The sequence below is a fragment of the Ursus americanus genome, chromosome 7 (assembly GCF_024610735.1).
Source record: "Ursus americanus isolate L20-20 chromosome 7, mUrsAme1.1.p, whole genome shotgun sequence".
NCBI lineage: Eukaryota > Metazoa > Chordata > Mammalia > Carnivora > Ursidae > Ursus > Ursus americanus.
The window spans coordinates 67,434,339-67,457,140 of NC_142133.1; the positions used below are offsets into that span (position 1 = coordinate 67,434,339).

At 36.9% G+C, this 22,802-nt stretch overlaps 1 protein-coding gene across 7 annotated transcripts in view; it reads right to left on the reverse strand.

The window, feature by feature from the left end:
• NCOA1 (nuclear receptor coactivator 1) overlaps positions 1-22,802 on the reverse strand; it is a 239,325-nt gene that overhangs the window by 211,114 nt on the left and 5,409 nt on the right. Inside the window, exon 1 of one of the 7 annotated variants that reach the window (XM_087863809.1) lies at positions 19,833-20,744. The exons of the other annotated variants lie outside the window; for them this stretch is intronic. The gene's annotated coding sequence lies outside the window, so the exon portion shown is untranslated. Of the gene's footprint in view, positions 1-19,832; positions 20,745-22,802 lie in introns of those variants that run through there. 7 annotated transcript variants of the gene reach the window in all.

Below are 22,802 nucleotides of genomic sequence, written 5' to 3' on the forward strand. Positions count from 1 at the left end.
TAAGCATATAATGTAAAGAAGTCAGCCTCACAATCATTATTACTAAAGTTAAACACAAGAGAGATGGACTAAAAAAATCAAAGGTCTCAGAGGGTCAAAAGATACAAACTTCCAGCTATAAAATAAGTAAGTCATGAGGATTTAATATGTAGCATGGTGACTACAGTTAATATTATTGTAGCACATATTTGAAAGTTGCCAAGAGAGTAAATCCTAAAAGTTCTCATCACCAGAAAAAGAAAAAAAAATTGTAATTCTGTATGGTGACAGATGGTAATGAGACTTATTTGATAATTTCAGTGTATACAAACATTCTACTGTACACCTGAAACTAATATAACATCAATGTGTCAATTATACCTCAATTAAAAAAAAAGTTTCCTTACAAATCTCACACTTTTTCTCTAATCTTTATCCTTAAAATGAAGTCTTTGTTCTCTAAAACAAATTATACCCTTAATTTTAACCATGTTAGCCATTTAACATTTTATATGCATATTCCTATGAAAGAAATGTCATGAATGATGGTCCAACTGGCAGGCTAGTCCACAAATGCTTACTTTACAAAGCTATACTATAACATTAAGTATAGTGAAGTCACATTTTATTTGCTTTTCTCTTTCCCAAATTCAACCTAATCTTCAGCCCCATACTAGTCTCCCAAACATGGAAAATGAGACTACATTGAAGAATCAACCTAAGTTCTGAGCGTGTGAGCAGGAGGTCATCAGAACAAGACAGCCTTAAAGAAAAAAAGTCCTTTTTCCCTTAAAGTGGTCACTCCCCGAAGTGTCGTCTGTAGTTAATTTTTTACTAAAACAATTTGTCTTTTGTGTATTCCACATTTCTGCACAGCACTCTCCATCTCAGTACCCTCAAATTCCCCTACACTCTAGAACCCTACTCTGGCCCTACTCTGGCTGCCCCAACTTACCGTAATACCCTGATCTCCAAGATTACATTTCTCCCTTCTAATCACAACTCGGGGTGGAGAAGCAATCTGACTGGAAGAGATTATAAACTCTTACCCTAACCAGAGGTACCTTAGAAGCAGGTACTTGTCTATCCAAATCAATGCTTAATAGACAGGATTTCAGGCAACATAGCAAAGTAAAATTTAAAAAATTATCATGGCAGTGAAGATATTTTTGTGTAAAGTCCATCATAAGCCTTGTCTGAAATCAGATCCTATAAGTGGATTCTGTTTCATAACTTTTCCCCTTCCTCTAATTCTGAGCCTTCAAATTCTTTAAAAGCCTATGGTTTTTAAGAATTGTATCCCTGAGTTACGAGCAGAGGGAGTCTGATAATAAACAGGACTGGGAAAAAATGGCTTCCATTAGTGCTTGTGTAAATGAATAATTGTAATTAGAGAAAAACCTTGAATAGATAAATAAAATACTAAGACGTTAGGAAAATTCTAAGAAGGAGGAAAATGAGTCTATATACTTTTCTTAGGCTTACATGACATTTGCTCCCTCATCATGTATCAACAAATGTGGAAGAAAGACAAAAGCATTCCATCAGCTTTAAAATACAGGTATAAATGATGATGTGGGGGGAGCTGGTTAGGTGTAATAAAAACAACTGGGAGAATATTGCGGGGAAGGCAGAAGGACACAGTCAACAAAGATGTCTTTTGAAATGAATGGATAATCCACATACAAATAAATAATCTACCTAAAGATAATCATGACTTGACTGCACATATATCTGAAGGTAAAATATATTATTCTTTTTTTTAAAATTTATTTCTTTATTTTAGAGAGAGAGTGTGTGTGTGAGCAGGGGGGAGGGGCAGAGGAAGGGGAAGAGAATCTCAAGCAGACTCCCTGCTGACCACAGAGCCCAATGCCCCTAGATTCCATGACCCTGACATCATGACCTGAGCCGAAAATAAGAGTTGGATGCTTAACCAATTGAGCCACCCAGGTGCCCCTGTATAATATATTATTCTGAATTTACATGTGTAAAATGTTTAGAACAGTGCCTAGTATGTAATAAATACTCAAAAATTGATCACTTCTACAACTATTAGTTTATAATACGCATTGTTTGTAGTTTAAAGGAATTCTAAGTACTCAATCCTACCCTCTCCTAAGAGTAATGAGTAATACATATTTAAGATAAAAACAAACAAAATATATTACCTCTCTCAGGCTTTTAGAAGAACCTGCCTCAGATTACAATGATGTGTTACAGTACAAATTACTAAAAGACACTGCATTGCTAATGATTAAAGTTGTACTTGACCTTTTTCAACCTTTTTTTTTTTTTAAGATTTTATTTATTTATTTATTTGACAGAGAGAGAAAGAGATTCAGCGAGAGAGGGAACACAAGCAGGGGGAATGGGCAGGGAAGAAGCAGGCTCCCAACGGAGGAGCCGGATGTGGGGCTCGATCCCAGAACGCTGGGATCATGCCCTGAGCCGAAGGCAGACGCTTAACGACTGCACCACCCAGGTACCCCAGACCTTTTTCATCCTTGACAATTGTTGGTCCTTTTACCATCTATTTTAGTATCTGGCCAAAATACCCCTTAATGCACGTTTTGATTACTGCATCCTTTTGTTCAGCTGTCCGTCCTCCTCCCATTTCTACCCCACCCCCAAATCAGGACCTAACCTCTAGCTCCCACAGAGCTGGGCACCAATCTGGTGTAGTCTCTTTGTAGCTTCAAAACGCCTCTACTATGTACCCTTATCAGGCACCATTATACTAGCTGCTGCTGTATGTACCGCCACTATAGCCTGACAGGCCCTAGAGAACAAGGCCCACATTTTCCCCATCTTTATGAGGCTGGCACACAACGCCTGATTCCAAATGTTTACTGAATGAATGACTCTATCCTTCGGAAATAAACTATGTGACAAGAAATAGTTTAATAAATTATACCACAACTAGATGAACTATTATATAGTTACTGAATCATTATAAAAATTAAGTCATTATGAAAACTCAATAATCATTGTTAGAGAGGCTGTATATCACAGTAATGAGCGTGTGAGTTTTGGAGTCATTCCCGCTTTCACTCATTCATTCAACAAGCATTTAATGAGAGGCCACTTTAAGTCAGGCATTATTCTATCCTGGCCTCACAGAATTTACATTCCAATGTAAACAATAAACACAATAAATAAGTAAATTATGCAGTACTTTATAAGATGATAAAATTTTATGTGTGTGTGTGTGTGTGTGTATGGTGATATGTATTAGGGGGTAAAATAAAGAGCAGGGAAAGGTATTGTGAGTAAAAAGGAAGGGAAGGGAAAAACTATGACACTAAATAGGATGGTTTGGGTAGACCTCCTTTACTCAAGGTGAGATTTGAACAAAGACTTGAAGAAGTTTAGCAGTATATCCAAGAAACTGCCAGAACGTTTTCCAAGTGACTGCACTACTTTATATTCCCACCAGTGTTTGAAGATTCTGATTTCTCCACATTCTCATAAACACTTGTTATTATCTGACTTTTTTGGATGTGAAGTGCTTTGTGCTTTGGTTTACATTTCTCTGGTGGCTGTTTTTTTTTTCCACACTCTTGATAGTGTCTTTTGAAGGTCAGAAATTCTCAATTTTGATGACATCCAATTTATCAGTTTCTTTTCTAGATCACGTCTTTTGTGTTGAACCTAAGAAATCTTTGCCTAACCAGTGGTCACAAAGGGTTTATACTATCCTTTCTCTAAAGAGTTTAAGGTTTTATATTTAGTTCTATGATCTATTTAGAGTTAATTTTTTCTTTTACTGTGGTACAAAATATGGATCAAAGTCCATTTTTTGCATGCGGATATCCAATTGTTCCAGCACCATTTGTTGAAGAGTGCCCTTTTGCCACTGAACAGCTTTGGTACCTTTGCCAAAAATCACTTTAACATATGTGTATGGATCTATTCCTGCACTTTCACAGAGAATATAGTATATAGTATATAGTATATAGTATATAGTATATAGTATAGTATAGTATAAAAAGTACAAATTCAAATCCCTACAACCGCCAAAGTAACAAAAGTGTGTAAATGGGGCAAGTTTAAGCCAACAGGAAGAAGTGGAGACTATGTCTTACTGAACAGAATACATCCTTAAAGCACTGAAATTCAACAGATATTAAAACACTGTAGAACAAACAAAATGGTGTGTGTATGTGGTTATGGGGTGTGTGTAGGAAAAAAACACTGGTATATTAACATATTATGTTAAAGATATAACAAAAATGGAAAAAAGCTGGATAGAGAGGACAAGGTTAGAGAGGCAGTTTAAATCAACAGGTAAAACGGAGGGAGTACCAGAGAGGGAGAAAGATGACACTAACAGACGGGAGAAGAGACTAAAAGGTCAGATACCAGACTGAGAATTAAAGGGGGTTAGGCCAAATTTTTTTTAAATGTAAACTCTACTAATATAATATTACTAACGTTTCATAAAGGTAACCATTAGTTTGGCTCAGTTAACAATAACAGAGTCATTTGCATACACAGCTTAGCGAACTTCTGTGGTTGCTCCTCCTCAATTACAAAAGGGAAAAACCTGTTCATATTCATAAAGAGAAAAAACACATTTTGTAGGTCAGGGTCCATGTCACTTGTGCCTTTAGAGCCTGCAGAGCAAGGTTCAGCCTGTTTACCACCAGGCAGCAGACACGTAGGAGGTCACAGTCAGGCAGCTCACAGGTGACTGACTACCGCTGGCGGCGCCGCGATGGCCGCTCCTCCGTGACAGACAGAATACCTTCTTTCTTGAAGGAAATTCACTGAAGGTTCCTGTTTCTTGTTTGTTTTTGTTTGTTTGTTTTTAACTCCTGATCCAAAAAATTAAAGAACAGGTATTTGCTTTGGAAAAAAACGCCAAAAATTCTGAATGAAATTATAAATCCATACTGTAACTTTCAGACATCCACCAAAATATTAACAGCTTTTGTCTAGGGACAGGACTATATGTGGCTAGTTACTTGCTCTAAGTTTTTCTCCCTTCTACTTTTAAATATTTTCCCCTATAGTCTATAATATTGCATTTTCCTTTCCTAACAAGGGGGACAAAAACAACCAAGCAAACAACACAGTATTACTGACAGCTTTCAACCAAGTAATATAACATGAATGACCTTTAATCTCTCAAAATACCAAAGGAGAAATAAATTTAACATGGGTGCCAAAGTAAATGTCCCAAAATAAATTATTCCTAAATGCACATTTAATAATTTAGGAACTTCAGAAGAAATATGTCTTTAATACTATTTTTTAAAAATTCAAGATAAGCTCTTTCTTAATGCTCAACTAGATTTAACGGCTATAACTTATTCTGATGCCTGGAGTTTGAGCAAGGGTCAAGATGTGATAAGCACCTTTATTTCTGGCTCACACATTTGCTTCTTAATCCAATAAACACACCCTGTCTTTGTCTTTGAACTATCAGTATATATTAGAACGTAACCAGTACTACAGATTCATCTAACACTCACTGTACTATACTTAACCATATTTACTTTGTATAAATGATCACAAATGTCTTTCAATGTCAAAATCTTAAACCATAAAAATTTAACCTTCTATTTATGTGTACATTTTACTACCCTAGTATATTCTATACCAATTTTATTAATTGGCTAATATTACTTAAGGTCGCAATTGCTAGAGACTAGAATCTTACTTTACTTGCTCTACATAGAATATAATCAAATAAAATACAGGCAATGAAGACTTTACCAATGCTTATAGCATTGTGTTATTGCCAAGAAATTGAAAGTTGCTATTTTTCAACTAAACTTGTCAAATGAATTATGGGTTATACCAGAATAAGTTAGACACAAACCTGGAGCCACACAGTTCCAGGAGCCCGTTCATTTGATAGTATAAATGTTTCCTTATACATTTCAAGGGCTTCTAAAATTGGCCACAGAAACTGCTAAACCTAGTAAGTGCTCAACCTCTAGAACCTGATTAATTCATTATTTGAGATAATGCTAAAACTTGGTGGAGGAAGTGTAGGGAAAGTAAAACTCTCACACTCTGTCAGTAATACTAAATTGGTGTACTTTATAAAGTAATGTCAAATGATTCTCCAAAACTGAAGAGGCATATACTCCTCAACCAGTGATTCCAATCCTACACACATACACACACATACCCCCTACATGTTCTCTATAGAAATTCACACATGTTCACGAGAAGAATGTTCAGGAACAGTCACTGCAACATTGCCTAATAATAAAAAAATTGGAAACTACCTAATAACTACCCAAAGACAAATAAGTAAATAAATTACGGTGTAACCATGCAATAGAAAAATGTTGAGGGGAAAAAAGTACATTTCAAGAGCATATTGCAGTATAATATATATCTATACTTTTAAAACATGCAAAACAGTTACATTATTTAAGGAAACAAACATATTCAGGATAGTGTTTACCCCTAGGGAATGGGTAGGAAGGAAAAGTGAGAGAGAATGGTACACAGAGGGTTCAACTCCACAGTGTTTTACTTCTTTAAAAAAAAATCTGAAGCAGCAGCACCGGTTAAGCATCTGCCTTCAGCTCAGATCATGATCCCAGCATCCTGGGATCCAGCCCCACATCAGCAGGGAACCTGCTTCTCTCCCCTTCCCTCTGCGGCTCCCCCTGCTTGCACGCACACTCTCTAATAAATAAATAAAATCTTTTAAAAAAATCTGAAGCAAATACAGCACAATGTGAAGATCCAATTAAGTTAGGTGGATGGTACATGGAATAATTTTTCTACTATTCTTTACTCTTTTCTGCATGTTTCAAAAATTTCCTATCAATTCAAGATCTACAGAGATCTGAACTGGGTGGATTCTATTTAACAGTCAATATCTGACCAAACGTAAGTAAAGCCAGCAAAGAAGCACCTGTGACAGAAGACTATTTTCACAAGAACTACTTCCATTTGGATGCAAGAGGCATACGCATGCATAGGCACAAATCATCTAATTAAATCCGCAACAACAGTGTGAAAATGGAGGTATTATCCCCATTTGACAGATAAATGAGGTCAAAGAAATTTGGTATCTTGGATAAGGTCATACAGCCAATAAGCCACAGAGAAGAGTCCAGACAATTTGTAGGGGTAAAGCAACTTTCACAGTAACTCTACGGAGTTTCAAAGGAATGGGACATGCAGTTTAGTACACCATTAAAAAGGGGTTTCATTTGATCATAAGTTCAATATGAGCCCCAAAGATATGGCTACCAAATACTGCTTAATTCTGGGTTATATAAAAAGAAACAAAACAAACAAAAAGTATCAGCCAACCATACTTTGTACTACTATGTGCATACGTGAAGTACTGACTTTAATTTTAGATGCCAAGTTTTAAGAGGACGTTGATAAAATGGAGAGTTGTTACCAGGGGCAATATTCCAGCTGAACTAAAGAATAAATGTTCTAACCATTAGTGTTTTCAAACTGAGCTGAATTGCTCCAGGAATATAAGCATTTCTCCTACTGTGCTGGTGGATATAATGCTCTCATTTAATTATAAAACACTCTGGGTTATGATTAGTCAGTTCTGGCTGCTATAACAAAATACCAGGCTGGAGGGCTTAGACAACAAACATTTATTTCCCTCAGTACTGAAGCCTGGGAAGTCCAAGATCAAGGTGCCAGTAGATTCCATGTCTCATGAGGGCCCTCTTCCTGGTGTATAGATGCCTGTCTTCTTGCTGTATTTTCACAGGCTAGGGAGCTGTGGGGGGTGGGGCAAGCTCTCTGGTATCTTCTTATGAGGACATTAATCTCACTGCGAGGACTCCGCCCTCATGACCTCATCTAAACCTAATTACCACCAAAAGGCCCCACCTTCTGATAACGGCACACTGGGGGTTTAGGGCTTCAACATATGAATTTTGGAGTGACACAAACTTTTCATCCATAACATGATATAATCACCAACTCTTTTTAACTTAAATTGCCACAGGAAAAATAAAATTGAAACTGCAATAAACTACTGATAAGCTCGATAACTACCATTTCCCTCTGACACATTTTTTATTTATAACATGATTTTTTATTAGGTAAGATTTCCTAATGTAACTACTGCACTATAGTGCAATACAATTCAGTGAACTAACCATCTCTGAAAGTGTCCGGAAAGAAGTTGAAAAGCCTTTCTGTCACAGATGCTGAAGCTTCTACTCTGGTAAGAGGTTTGACTGTGTGTTCAATAAACTTCCTCCTAATTCTCACATTCTTGTTAAGTGCAAGGGTTAACATAGCTTTAGTAAAGAAACTCCACTTAAGACCAACAAAATACTCATTAGCAGGGAGTCAGAGGTGAAACTAATGAAGTGGCAGGAAATCATATAGTGATTAAAATATTATCAAGTGAGGTGAATAAGAGGGTCTTGCTGGTGTGCAAATTTAAAAAATAATAAGCTTTATCTCTACTGCAAAAAGAATTGAAATCTACCTCATACCATACAGAAAAATTAACTCAAAATGTATAAAGGCATGTTAAGTGCTAAAACTATAAAACTCTAAGAAAAAAAATAAGCATAAATTTTCATCACCTTGGTTTAGGCAAGAGTTTCTTAGTTATGACGCCAAAGACACAAGAAAAAAAAAAAGATAAATTGGACTTCATCAAAACTGAAAACTTTTGGGGCGCCTGGGTGGCACAGCGGTTAAGCGTCTGCCTTCGGCTCAGGGCGTGATCCCGGCATTATGGGATCGAGCCCCACATCAGGCTCTTCCGCTATGAGCCTGCTTCTTCCTCTCCCACTCCTGCTTGTGTTCCCTCTCTCGCTGGCTGTCTCTATCTCTGTCGAATAAATAAATAAAATCTTAAAAAAAAAACAAAAAACTGAAAACTTTTGTGTCTCAGAGGACATCATCAAGAAAGTGAAAACACTATGCACATGATGGGAGGGTGTATTTGCAAATCATATATTTGAGATGATAGAATATATAAAGAACTCTTGATATCCAATAATAAAAAGGCAAGTAACCAAACTTTAAAACAGACAAAAGATCTGAGTAGAAATTTCTCTCAAAAAGATGTATGAATGGCCAATAAGCACATGAAAAGATGTTCCACATCTTAGTCATTAGGGAAGGACAAAGGAAATTACAATTCCTCTTCATACTTGCTAGGAGGGCTGGAATCAAAGAGTCTGTAATAATAAATGTTGGAAAGAAGGTGAAGGAATCAGAACCCTCATACACTGCCGGTGGGAATGTAAAATGGTACAGCCACTTTGGAAAACAGTCTGTATTCCTTAAAATGTTAAACACAGAGTTACCATATGACCCAGCAATTCCACTCCTAAGTGTATTAATAAAAGAAAGGAAAACACACATCCATGTAAAAACTTGGACATGAAAGTTGATAGTAGCATTATTCATAACAGTCAAAAAGTAGAAATAACTCAAATGTCCATCAACAATTGAACAGATAAATAAAATGTGGTCTATCCATACAACAGACTATTTTTTGGCCATAAAATGGAATGAAAAGCTGATACATGCTACAATCTGAATGAACCCTGAAAACATTACGGAAAGTGAAAGAAGGGAGACACAAAAAATCAAATATTGTATGGTTTCATGGGATTTCTTTTGGGGGTGATGAAATAGTCTGACATTAGTGACAATACTTGCATAACTTTGTGAGTGCACTAAAAACTACTTTAAAAGGGTAATTTTATGATATGTGACTTACATCTCAAAAAATAAAAATAAAAATAAATAGGAAGGGGCGCTTGGGTGGCTCAGTCGGTTAAGTAATCTGACTCATGATCTCAGTTCAGGTTTTGACTTCAGAGTTGTGAGTTCAAGCACCACACTGCGCTCCATGCTGGGACATAAATGAATGAATGAATGAATGAATGAATGAATGAATGAAAATCTTTCTTAGGAATATCACAATCCAATCCTAAATATTTCACCATAGTAGATACAGAATGACAATATGATTCCCAGAATAACAGAAGAACTGCAATAAGCACAGTACCAAGAACATGTGTCCAGGTCAAGCCCCGGGGCTTTCTCATAAACACATTACCAACCTTTAGCAAAAACAAAGCACATTTTCCTACACTCTGCACGTCTGCCTCAGGCAGACATCAGTCATCAATCACAACATCCTCTGCCTTCTAGCTGGAAATGACAATGGATCTCTTCTCAACACAGTTGTCCATGTACTCGTTATCAAATGATCATCGTGGATAACAAATTGCTGAAGGTTAGACCTGAAGGTACTAACTTCACACCCATTTCTCTTGTCTGTTACACATGCAAATATTGTGGTTAGCACTTTAAATAATAGTTTTATTAACTATAAAATGTTTCAGACATGCAAATAAGGTATTGAAAATAATTTTAACAGATATACCCACTATCTGGCTAAAGAAACATTACATTACAAATTCAGTTAACACTTTCCCTACTTTTAATAAATATTTATCCTTGTAGAAAAAGAACTGTAACTACATTCTTGCTCTCTCAGTTAAAAATATCTGTAGTAGCCTACGTATGTGGCCCATGGAGTAAAACCAAGACATCACTACTCACCTAGAGACTCTTAAGCGACCTCTGACATATGACATTTACCACACATAAAATCTCTATCGCTGTCAATTTTAACAAGAGAAGGAAACTCTCCCACATGTCAACAGCAGTAGTAATGGAAACAGAAGTTAGAAAGTGACCAGAGGATTCTTTCCGTCCACACTTTTCACTATCACTTAGCCAAAGGCAAAGGCCTCCACTTTCACCTTTCCTGTGTATTGCCAGACCGGCACACTTCTCATTTTAACATCTATAATATTTTTCAAGGCACTTTCACACACAGTATCTCATTAACCCCACAAGATAGATAAGGCAGCTCTATTTATACCCCCTTTTACAGACATGGAAGAACAGAGCTATTAAGAGCACAAGATTGGAGTGAAGCAGGGCTTGAATCCCTGCTTCACTACTCAGCAATGTGAACTGCAAAATAAAGATGATAACGCCTGCCTCACAGCATAGTTATGAGGATTAGACTGCACAACGTAAAGAAAGTGCTTAGTACAGAACCTGGTGTAAAATAAACACTAAAGGAATGGTAGCTGCTACTACTATTGCTGTTAATTAGACAAGATCAAACAGCTCCTAAACACAGGAGCCAAGCCTGAAACTTAGGTCTTCTTTGATTCCACACCAAACAGTTTCATTCTCAAATGGTCACCAGGAGTCCTACTGTATAGCATAGACTCTTCCATTTGCAGGCAATACCTCCCTGTTCTCATCTAGACACCAAGGTGAGCATGTTAGGATTTTAAGAATCAAAAATCAATACCAATACCAACAGCTGCTAACGTCACCAAAAGGCAACCAAACATTATATGTGTCTCATAATACTATCTATAAAGTTGTCTAGACTCCCACACACAAAACTAAGTCTTAATCAAGCTTCTATGTCAAACTACCAATTTATAGGATACACAGAGGGTAGAGAAATACGTTAAACTAAAGAGAAATCCAGATTGTAACAAATTCTATAGGACAAACCACCCATGTTCTTCAACATATAAATTCAAGGGGGAAAAAAAAGGAATCTACAAACTTAAAAATGACTTAAAAGACATTTCAGTCAATCCTGATATCAAAAAAACTTTTTTGATTCTCCCCCCAAAAAAGGCATAGCATCAGTCCCATGTATTATCTGCTAGGGCGAGAGAATATACTAGAGACATAACCAGAAATATTCAGGAGTATTTAAGGCTTTGGGGCATTTCTTTTTTACCCCTTGCAAATCAGTAAATCAACATTCTGGTTTTTAAAAGAAAGGCAGTAACAATACATACAGCTTTTACTCTTTCTGTGCTACATCTATGATAAAAGTCTTAATCTGAGGAGTATTTTTTAAAGACTACAAGTTTACAGGTTTTTTAAAGGATCCTCCCCTAACCCTTCCCCCAATCTACAAGAGATGGCTGGATCAAAGGTCAAGGGAAAAAACAAACAAGAAAAGTCAGGAAGGAACACTTTTGTAACTGAAGCTTAAAAGAAAACCCACAGCATCAACAGGATTAGCTGTCAACAGGAACCTTCCCAGAAGTAACCCATCCTATGATGAGATTTGAGATATCTTAATGAAAATTACAGCACCTCCTTGTCATCAAGAAGCAGTCAGTTAAGGTAAACTGAATGAAAATTAATCTGAAATTTCAACATGGGCACCTGCTGTAATGTAGATTACTTGTTTATATCCATGGTATTCTAAAAAAGATGTGAGACAGCTCACTAGAGCGTTAGAATTAAAAAGAAGGAAGTGATGAGATTGGGGCAAGGAGAAAATGAGGGAGGAAAGTAAGATGAAGTGAGGCATAAGTTTGCCACACAAACTATATGCCACAAGGTCCTATAAAGTTGCAAGGGAAGGACTGCCCATTTGACTGAGTTCCCTTTCACGGAGAAAAATACCATGCGCTACACGAGTCATGACTATGTAATACAAGCAGACCAGCTGGTCAGGGAAAAGGCAGTTTCTCCTGGTACCAAGACCCGGGGAAAAAGTTACTACATGGGTCCAAACAACAATAATGGTGATGATAGCAGCTTGTACTATATACTTAAAAATGGTGAAGACAGTAAATTTTATGTTATGTGTATCTTACCATAATAAAAAAAAAATGGGGGCGGGGGTACAGCAGCAGCTCTTTTTCATTGCATGTGTGCTGGGCTGGGCATGTTCCAAGCATTTTACATGTTTAAACTCACAGAATTATTCTTTTTTTTTTTGTAAATTTATTTTAGGTCTGTTTTTTCCCCGGTTTTATTGAGATATAACTGACATACAGCACTGTATAAGCTTAAGGTATACAACATAATGATTTAACTTATATATACTATGAAGTGATGACCACAGTAAGTTCAGTTAACATCCATCATGTCGCATAGATACAGAAAAAAGAAAAAAAATGTTTTCCTTTAATTTGTGATGAGAACTCTTAGGCTCTATTCTTTTATTTTCAAATATATCGTATAGCAGTGTTAACTATAGCCATCATGTTGTACATTACACCTCTAGTGTAACAGAAGTTTGTACCTTGGGCCACCTTCATCCAATTCCCCAGCTCCCTACCCCTAACCCTCATAAACTCACAGAATTCTCACAACAACCTTGTACAGGTAGGTGCAATTATTACCCTACTTCCCAGATGAGAAAACTAAGGCACCAAGAGGTTAAGCAGCACACAACTAGGAAGCAGCAGAGCCAGGCTTCCAGCCCAGGGAGTCTGGCTCCAGAGTCCACACTCCAAACCATTACATAACCCCTCAACCAGAATGGTGTCTCCTTTTGGGCAAGAGTATTCACATCAGCTATTAGCTCATTTTGTGTTCAGTCTTAGTCTTTCAGATAGCTGCTAACAGCAATAGTAGTAGCAGAGTTACAACATCAATAAGGGCACTAAGATAAAGGAGACAGCAGGCTCACAAGAATTCTATAACAAGAGTATAATAAGAGGAGTACTAAATTTTATAAAGCTGTTCATTTTAATCACCCTTAATAAAGGTTGATTGCATTATACCAAATAACAATTCTGTAAAGTAATTCTAACCCAGTCTAAAACAACGCAATCTATATACTTAGCTTTCTGATATTCTGGCTTGATCCAAATAAAAACTGTTTCTAGAGCAGTGGATCGAATGTGTTTAAGCAATTCTGAGACAGTGCTGTTTCTGACTGGTAGGTTTTTGATAAGAATTGGGCAGGAGAGTAAGTGGATACATACTCGCTAGAGCAAAGTTATTCTATACTGCCAATTACAGGGGGACTAAATACTTTCATACTCAAGTACAGAGTCACGTTAATATCCTTTTATGAAAATTAAGGAGCCTAACCGCTAAAGTTACCTAGCTTACGTCCATGGAGAGGTGAGTTGGCTGCTAAGAAAATATTTTCTTATAGGGCCAAAATTTTCCTCTGAAAGTGGTTCTGATTCTGCACCAATGGACAAACCAGTCAGTTGAGTCAGAAAGCTCTATACCATTCAGTGTACTCAGTGATTCTGAACTAGAAAATTCTCATAACAATGTCTCCCAACATTCATCTCAACCTTAAAATTAACCTCAATTAAGCACTCATGGAACATCCATCCAATTAAGGTATGTATCCTTGAGCTAACTAAATGAATTGGGCAGTTATATAAAGTTATTAGATATAAACCAGTTAAATGTCCAGGGATATCTGTAAAATATACATATGATGTGAGTTTTGGAGTAATAGATATCTCAAATTTTTCTTTCTGAAATAACTAGGTAGCAGGGTCAGCTGCCTACCAAGGCCATTCCTAGTTAATGTAAATACAACTACATCATAAGCACGTTATAACTAGGAAGCAATAAAAAAAAAAAAAAAGACAAACATCCCAAAAGGAAAGTGAACAGTATGAATAAAAGAACCTTAGGGGGAAAAAATCCAACATACAGTAAACATCTGATAAGATGAACAACTTTATCAATAGTCAAGGAACTGCAAATCACAACAATGCTGTTATACCATTTTCACCCATCAAATAGGGCCCAAATACAAAGGACTGATAATATCCAGAGTTGATAAAGGTGGGGGAAAGCAGCAACTATCACATACTGTTGGTAGAAGAGTAAACTGATAGAGTTTTTGGGGTAACATTTTGAAAGGACATGAACTTCTTAAATGTGCATAACCATTAATTCCATAAGTATGTTCTCATACATGCATAAAAGTACAAACTAGGATGTCTACCAAAACATAGCTTACAACAGCAAAAAACTCTGTATCTAAATGTCCATCAAAAAGGAGAAAAAGACAGCTAAATTACAGAATATACACCTAATGTAATGCTATGCAGCATTTTATGCAAACATAAAATGGCTCCTTCATATTCTGACACAAAACAATTCCCATGACATTAAGTTTAGAAAGTCTATAACAATTCAAGAAATATGATCCTATGGTGGGGTGGGAAGGATAGGGAAGAAAGGAGGGATAGATGCCAAAAGGGGTCTGAATTAGTCAGAACTTTCAGCTCCAAGAGACAAAAACCTGATTCAAACTAGCACAAGCAAGTTAGGCAACTGATTAGCTCATTTAACTGGAAAATATAGGATGGATCTAATTTAAGGTTCAAGTGGATCCAGAGGCTCTAATGACTCCCCACGCTCACGCATGCAAGCATGTCAGAATGTGTGTGATTGTACATTTCTGAGCGTGAGAGAGACAGTCTGTCTCAGTCAGCTCCACTTCACCCTGTATGTTGGCCTCATTCTTTCCTATAACAGACAGGCTTCCTTCATGTGGCCAGGCACACTCTATCTCAGTTTAGCAACTCCAATGGAATGAGCCTGTCCTTTGTCCAACATCTGTTTTTCAATCTCAGGGAAAGGCTCTGAACCTGTATTTGTCATATAGCTATTTTGCAGCAATCACTGTGTCCAAAGAAACTATGACGGGGCACCTGGATGGCTCAGTCAATAGAGCATGTGACTCTTGATCTGAGGGTTGTGAGTTCAAGCCTCATGTTGAGTGTGGACCCTATTTTTAAAAAATAAAGTAAATATAAATAAATACATACATACATACATACATACATATCTCCAGCCTACGTCACGTGCCCATCCCTTGGCCACCAGGAAAGATACTGTGACCTGAAATGGGGGGGAGGGGTGCTAAATTAACAGCTGCCACATAATTCACTATAGAGACTTTCACCTGTTAACTCTATATACTTCCATTTCTTTGAATTTGTTATTAGAATATAGTCATGATTTACATATATGGTTTATTTTTTCATTTAAAAGAGAATGCTACTGGAATGCAGTCATAAAGAAAGCCGAAGGTATAAAAAGTTCAGGGTTGATGACTTTAAGAAAACTAGGAGGAAAATAAGCCTCACGTATAAATAAGAAACTGGGCTTCCTAGTCCTGCATACTTGGCCAACATTTTTAACCACCACCCAATAGTCCTTATTGAACCAAGCATTAAAATATAAACCAAAAACAGAGAAAACAGATTTTAATTACTTAATTACATTATGTTGATAAGAGGGAGGGAAAAGACCTCCAGGGACTCTAAGGAGAAATATTATGAAATCCTCGGACAAGCAAAAGGTCTCCAATAGTGTCAGAAAGCCCTCTCTCACTTTTCCCACCCTACAATGTCATCAGCCAAACAGTATATGTAGAAAAGCTCAGGATCAGTCTTAACTGAAACCAAATAATCACTTTCTACCTGTTTCAAATAGATAGTCTAAAGATGGCAGCAAACCATCTAAACTAAAACAATGTATATTACCTACCCCTAAAGTAGAGATATCATTAAAATTTCTCCTTTAACTGTCCTAAGGCCTACAATTGAACAAGTTCTTTTTATAAATAAAAATAAAAATCCCAGTTAGACTGACACATAAAACAATTCCTCTTTACTTCAATGACTCAAGAAAAGCCTACCAATTCTGGTATTCAATCACCTCTCTAAAGAAAGCCAATTCTACTATGGTAAGACATTTATTGCTCACCAAGTATTTCTTGCCCACATTTCCTAGCCCTTTAAGTAGTTGCTCTGTGACTACTACTGACCAATGGATTACATAAGAGGAAGTGATGAGGATCTCTTCAGGGCCAAAGGCACAGTAACCAAAGAGGTTCCATGTTCCAGATAGTGCACCAAACATACTTTATTATTTTAACTACAGAACCCTTTTTTCCTGTTCCAGGAAACTATGCTAAAAGTTAATATTCCAGATCCTACAAATCTAATTCAAATTCCACTTCCTCCAAGAAGCCTACCCAGCCTATGCCAGCCTCCTAGCATTATCATTAACACACTAGGTATATATACTACGGGTAAAGAACTATGAAAGCACTACGGTACTGACATAGAACTAGTACAATAAATGCTCTACCCCCTATAATTTACAATGTGGTTGCTGCAACAGGACACATGTAAAAACAGAAATAAATATACATGATAAATAAATTTCAAGCGAGTGCTAAAAATAGTAAGTGCCACAGGAGTTTCCACATATCTCAGTTAGCAAGTAACTAGATAGTTATATATACCCATATGACATCCTTTCTATGATTTTTTAACTCATGTATGATTTAAAGCAAATGAGATTCCCTTATGGAGATTATAAGGGCAGAAGATAAAGTAACTTCCTGGCTCCCCACAGCACCATCCAAACAATAAGTATTCAATAAAAATATAGTTTTTATTGAGAAGAATGGGCTGAGAAATTAAAACAGAAGTATAGGAATCCCCAAGACATTAGGAATTTGTGTCTCCAGCATGGCAAAGGAGAGAGAGAAAGGAACACGAGTTTTTCTATTACCCATGGCAGGTAGAACTCTACACTGAAGAACAAAGACTCACCAGGCTTCCCTAGACTTTTGATCATAGCCCATGACAGCCACCTTCTTAGGCTGTAGGACTACATGCTCTCCAGGCAATATCTGATTTCCAATTCAATTTCCCAAATACCCTGAAACCAGTAAAGAGAATCCCTAGGTAGTACGTACAAGTAATCCAGGCACATGTTAAAAAAAAAAAAAAAAAAAAAAGTCTGTTTCCCTAAGTACATTAATAAGTAGCATTATGATTTAATCAGTCTGATTTATCAAGTGCTTTACCATCTATGTGTGTGAACATTACAGAGGACAAAATATAAAGTATAATTCCCTTTTGCCATTCTCATACCCTAATTTGGGAGACAGGACACATGAAAACAAAAAATTCCACATAGTACAAGGCGGTAAAGTGTCAAATGGATAATAAGGAAAATAAATATTAAAAGAGTTCGTAGAAGGAAGAGGTTACTTTCAAATTTCATATTCTGAACAATTCACAAGCCAAGGTGGAATCTCAGCTTAGCTTTAAAGGATAGGTACAATTTCAAGAGGCACCGAGTAGGGTAAGAGAGAACATTCCAGGGAAAAGACTACATAAAGCAGTAGAAACAGAGAAGCCACAGGGATGTTCAAGGGACAGTAAACTGACAATTTATTTCAAACAGCTTACTAGGGGAGAATAGTGGGAAATGAGACCAGAAATGCAGGCTGGTGCCAGACACTGGAAAGCTTTAAATGCCAGGCTAAGTAACAATTTTATCTTGACAGTAATGAAGACCCTTGGAAGGTTTTTAAGCAAATAACACAATGAAAATAAAAATTAGGATGATCACCCCAAAACAAAATTTAAGATAGACTTAAAAAGGAACTCACTGGGGACAGTGAGACCACCTTGGACACCATCGCAATAATTAGGCCTAAATCAGAACGCAACAGTGAGGAGAAAAAGGAACAGATCTAAGCAGCTGATCAAACTTGGAAAGTGTTTCTAGCATATGTCAAATCAGACCCTAAGGACTCTAGAAAGCTGAGATTCAAATGCTAGAAAGAAAGAGTTTAAAAGTACAGCAACTGTGAATTCCAGCCTACCCAGCATGGTCTCCCTACACTTGAACTGATACAGGGCTCTGTCATACATATATGCATTCCCATCTCCACACTCCTACAAAAGGTCCACTCTTTTTTTATTGGGGTTTAGGGGGACAGAGGTGGGAAATGAAATATAAGAGCAGCCAAGTGATGAAGACCAGGTAGTTGTGCAACAAATAGAACTCAAACATCTGTAAAGGCCAAAGGCAGTGTAATCACATCTATTGCAAAATGGAAAAATAGACTGCAAATCCAGTCATACTGCGGGCTTGAGTAATGACATCAGATATATCCATTAAACTTGGCAAGAGGGTAAGAGTGGATGAATGGAATTATTGAGGTCCCAATCCTTAACAACAGAGGTTCTTAACCTTTGGGGAGGTTTTGAACCCTTTTGGGAATTTGGTAAAAGCTATAGACCCTCTCCCCAGAGAAATGCACACACTCATAAAATTTTGCATATAATTTCAGAATATTCACAGACCCTCTCAAACCTATCTAGAGACTCTGAAGTCTTTGAATTAGAACCCTTGCTAGAAAATACTGATAACCATTTCTTATTATATACCCCACAGTTCAAAAGTTTTTGAATAGGGAGCCATATATGTATGTATGTATAATTTATATACAGTGCACACCAGACCAATAAATTATGTACCTTGTAAAGCACACACAAAAATAGAAATTTAACAGAATGACACTTCTTATAATAAAATAAACAATTCTAAAGCATTTATTTTACTTATTGATGACACAGTTTTGTGCTATTCCTACTAAACACTATTATTAATACCACTATTTTTGGTGAGAGTAATGTGATTGAACACGGTGTTATTTTTAAATTCTGCTTTCATATTTTGTAATATGGCAACTTGAGGTCTGGTTCTACATTTCAGTTCATTTTTATAATAAATAACTATTTTATTTGGTTTTAATGGTTATCATAGCCAAAAAATATATATTTCACAAAGATGGGTAAAACCAAATGAAAGAATGGCATCACTTGCTGCACTGTATAAAACACGATATGATATTCAATTTTCAATCCCACTGACCATTTATGCAAAGGTTTTTGCTAAAGTTCAGCTAGTGCATTTCCATATTTCCTGATGACAACCAGTTGTTCTTCCTAATATATCAAAAGGTATTGCTTTTTTATACTTTCAGCAGATAGGCTCAAAATCACTAAAACACCTAATTTTACAAGGCTTTTATACAGGTTAGAAAATTTCGTTTCCAAGTTCAAATGTATGTATAAAAACATTCTTAAAGTTACACACATTTTCAGCAATTAAACCCAATAATGATGGAAATAGTTCCAAATGTTCATTTCTAATAACCTCGTCTATAACATTGAATTTTATTTTGTTCTGAAAGGTAGTTACTTTTTGAGTCACTGTTAAGAACTTACCATCATCCCAAAGGGGCAGATAAAGTAAGTGTGTTTATTTTTCATAAATATCTGCTAGGCAGCATATTACTCACAGCCACTTGTCACAGAAAATGTCAGCAAATTTGGAACATCTGTTTTTGTGAAAGAAAAATGAGTAAGTCACCTTTAAGTTAGACAATTCTTAAGACCTTTGCCTTAAGATGACCAGTTAACCTCTATGAAATATTATACAGAAGATCTGCACAGTGACTCTCTCCTGCAATACAAAGTATGCTGAGAGTCTACCATCCAACAAATTTGAAAATCCAGTTACCCAGGACCCTATAAACTGTAAAACATCACAACAGACTGAAAAAAAACTTCCTTACAGACCTCTACTATTTCTCCCATTTCCCAGACAATTTTAGGTAAACTATACTGTAGACACCATGGTTCTAGCTGTGCCTGGGTTCTCAAGGGTCAAAGCGCTCTATCGGTACCCTCCAACCAATTTCCCTCGCATGCTAGCAAAGTTTAAAGGAGTTATCTTTAAAGGTACTCTAATTATATTGTCTCCATCTCTGAATTACTACCAGTTTGGCAAAAGACACAACTGCAGCACATTCTGTGACACCAGTTGTCTTCAACACTGTTCCCTCAGTGTAATGTTGGCTAGCAGTTCAGTCAAATAATAGACAGGGCTAGAACAAGGTCCAAGACTCTTCATGACATATCCTGCCTTAAATCCTTTTTGGAACATGGCAGGGCATAAATAAATCAGTAAAATAAATCATGAACTATATTGAGAGCCAGGGACTTTCAACTTACATGACCAACCTCACTTATACAGAGAAATACACTTATATTTATACAAGGAGATGACATTTTTATACTTAAAAAACAAGTCCACTGCATAAATGCCAAATGATAAGACACTGTTTAAAAAAAAACAGCTACTGCTTTAAAAAAAACAAAAAGTATAAGCCAGTGAAAAAGATTTTGTACTAAGTTCTATCAAAAAAAAAAAAAACACATAATCTGTTCTCAAATATACATAAAAATGAGTGAATAAGTTCCTAGTGTGGTAAGCCTTACACATGGAATCATTTCAAAAACTATGAAAATATAAAATTTGGGGTGTAAAACCTGCCAAAAAAAATCTATGTAAATTTGGAAAACTGACATTTCTCATAGATCTCATCCAGATCTGCATACTTCACTGTTCCCCACCACCTCCCTCCATTAAAATCCTGCAATGTCTTGCTACTGCACCTACAGCATCTGGTTCCCTCCTCCTACTTCAGCTGGTGCCACCCTCCTCCTTGCACTTTCCCCTTTCGTTACTCCTAAATAATCCCAAGCTTTTCTGTCCTTTCATCTTTGCTACTTAATCTTCCTTAATATACTGCTCTCCTCACCCCCACTCATATACAAATCATTGCCTGCCTTCAATGTTCTGGTCCACCCCAAGCCCTGCATGAAACCTACTCTGATCACTCTCAAATGAGAATAATTGCTCCCTCTCTTGAATCCTCAAAGTATTATTTCATACCTCTCTCATAGCACTCATCACATCCAATCAGTATTACAGGCATTTGTGTGTTCGTCTTATCACCTCTCTTAGGTCATAATCTCCTGAAGAACAGGATCTGTATCTTATCTTTTAACTTCCCTATCTTTTAACAACACAGCACCTTCAACAAAGTAGGTACTTATATAATATTGTCTTGAATGAATGATTGAGTGGCTACTTAGAAATTCAATTACAGACTTCCTGTACCACCTGGAATGGAGAGGGAGGTATGAGACTCTGCACAACAAGCAACTTTCCCCCCCAATTTCCTCCAAACAAACTCACCAAAGTCAAGCCAGTATGACACAGACAGGTGCTTTCAAAAAGCAAGGACATTTCATCCTTCAACTATCTGGTCAAATATAGTGTAATATCTTTACATACACTCACATAGAATATCTTCCATTAAACAATCAAATCTATGGTTGATAAAAGCATGTAAATATTTTAACCATAGAGACAAACTAAAAATTTAAGATGTAATATATTAAAGCTATCAGAATGAGATCAACCATTCAAAGTACAAGTGGAGGGGCTCCTGGGTGGCGCTCTCAGTTAAGTGTCCAACTCTTGATCTCAGCTCAGATCTTGATCTCCATGTCGTGAGTTCAAGCCCCACACTGGGCTCCATGCCCAGCGCTGAGCCCACATTAAAAAAAAAAAAAAAAAAAAACCAGTACAAGTGGAAACACAGAGAATGACCAAGCAATTTATTCCAGGTGGGGAGGGAAAAAAAAAAAACACCTGAGCTTTAGCTATTTAAATGCTAACGAAACCTGAGAGGCACAATTTTATTGCTAAGAATCCAAAACCAACCATTCAAAGATAAGCTTACCTAGACAGAAGCACCAAAGAATCAACATTACTAAAGTACAAAGGTGAGATCAGAAACAGCACGGAAAATCTTAAAGTGACACTATCATTAACTAACTGGTATATATGGGCTCCCGAGTCATCAGAAAGCAAGGAGATTGCAGGAGTCTCCACTGCAGAGGTAAGGAACAGAGAAAGCCCAAAAAGGAAAGGAGGGCTACAATGTGGCCAACTGTGGCAAACACGCATGGAGAGAAGCCAATTTAAAGGTATGCCTGTGAAGGGACACTTGACTGGCACAGTTGGTTAAGCCTCAGACTCTTGATTTCAGCTCAGGTCGTGGTCTTGGGATGGTGAGATCAAGCCCCTCCAAGTCGGCTTCAGAGTCTCTCTCCCTCTGCCCCTCTTCCCCCCCAACCCCTGCATGCGCTGTAAATAAATAAATATTTTTTAATAAAATTAAATAAAATAAAAGGGATGCCTGTGATTTCAGCTCAGAAGACCCTGGACTCAAATGCCATCCCTAATACCTAGAAGCTGTGCAATCTTACACCAACCACTTAACCACCCTGAGCCTTGTTTCCTCGTTTATAAAATGTAACACGGAGAACAACCACAGTACC